Genomic DNA, 2,032 nt, shown 5'->3' with positions numbered 1-2,032 from the left:
AATTAAGCGAAATTAAGTTATCAGTTATGATAAAAATTAAAATATTTTTCAGCCTTAAATAATAAAATATGAAATGGAATCCTAATAATACTATAGGGTTTACCACAAAAAATATCCTGAATTTTTTAAATATTAACAAAAATACACTCGAATTTTACTATCGACAAAAATATCTTTACATAATTTAAAAACACAACAACAATACCCAATAGTAAATATATATTTTTAAAAAATGTCTTAGAGATTAAATTTTGATGTGATTTTTTACAAGAATAATTAAAAGAATGAGATATTATTATTATTATTATTATTATTATTATTATTATTATTATTAAAATTTGGTGATTTTTTTAAGTATATATTTTTTTGTGATTTTTTAAAAGTATTATTAGTTGTTAACAAAAAAATTACAAAAAACATATATACTCAATGAAAAATCACCAAATTTTAAGAATAATAATATCTCATTTTTCTAATCATACTTGCAAAAAATTGTATCAAAATGTATTTTTTGAGAAATACATATTTAATGTTAGATATCTTGCAAAAAAACTAACATTAAATATATATTTATCAAAAAATACATTAGAGATTGAATTTTGATGTAATTTTTTGCAAACATGATTAGAAAAATAAAATATTATTATTCTTAAAATTTGGTGATTTTTTGTTAAGTATATATTGTTTTGTCATTTTTTAAAAGTATTATTGGTTGTTAACAAAACAAATTATAAAAAAATATATACTTAACGAAAAATCACCAATTTTTATGTATAATAATATCTCATTTTTATAATCATGCCTGCAAAAAATTGTATCAAAATTCAATTTTTAAAGTATTTTTTAAAAATATATATTTACTGTTGAGTATTATTATTGTGTTTTTAAATTATTTGAAGGCATTTTTATCGATAATAAAATTCGAATATATTTTTGTCAACGTTTAAATAATTCGGAGATATTTTTAGTGATTAACCTTAATAATATATCAAGAAAGTGAAAGTTAATTAATAAGTTAGCGAAGAAACGCATGCATGAACAATCCATCTTGGTTTGTACTTATCTCCTTTGAAGAAAGTAAAAAAGAGGGGACCAAAAACCAAACTTTCCATTTCTAGGTGTTGGCATGTGGTCCTCTATAATTTTTCGTAAATTAATCAGGTTTATTCACATATCTAATCTTATACTACTTGCAAACAATAATTAATAATAATGGCCCATTTTCTTTTATTGCCTCAACTTTGGTTTCTTATTGTTCACACAATATTTTCCCCTTTTTTTATTTCCAATAAATATAATCATGAAAATCAATGCTTGAGTGGTTGGCTTTTGGCTTGTCCCGTTGGTGAAATTTTGGGGGGAAAAAAACAAAGAAAAGAAACAATATATATGGCGAGTTTAATTGGTGGCTAATATATCGCATATGCATACCTCGCATTATACCCTATGCATTTTCTGGCTTTCTTGTTTGACACTTAGCGAGTAGCATACATCAGTTTCAATTCTATATACAGTGTCCAGTGTGGAACTGGAATAGTATATAACTATATACACATTTTTTTACAATTAAAACACCCATAGATGATTTTAACAAGCTTAATTATTAGAAAAGAAAAACAAATGATAAAAAATCGTGGGGGGTATTAACGATTGATTTAAAAGAAAAAAAAAGAAGCTACAAGGGACTTGAAAAAAAAACCCTTCATTTCTAAAGCAAACAAAGATCAAGTAGTTCTAATAAAGTCTTTTATGTTGTTTGGGTATTGTAGTCTTTTTTGGTCTTTTGGAGTTCCAATTCTAAGGTTTGCATTATATTTGATTGAGTCCGAATACATTAATGTTGGGATATTTTTACCTAATTTCATGAAACTATTTCCCTAAATAGTCATATCTAATTAATAATCTCTTTTTGGATTTGCATAACTTTTGTGAATATTCTTTAATTTTTTTTATTAGTCTTATACTTTTTTTTTTTTGGATAAACAAAGATTAAACTCTAAACTTTAAACTATAAAAATTCTGATATTATACC

This window comes from Arachis ipaensis, chromosome B05, assembly GCF_000816755.2.
Source record: "Arachis ipaensis cultivar K30076 chromosome B05, Araip1.1, whole genome shotgun sequence".
In the NCBI taxonomy this organism is placed as follows: Eukaryota; Viridiplantae; Streptophyta; class Magnoliopsida; order Fabales; family Fabaceae; genus Arachis; species Arachis ipaensis.
Note: the sequence above shows the minus strand (reverse complement) of the source record.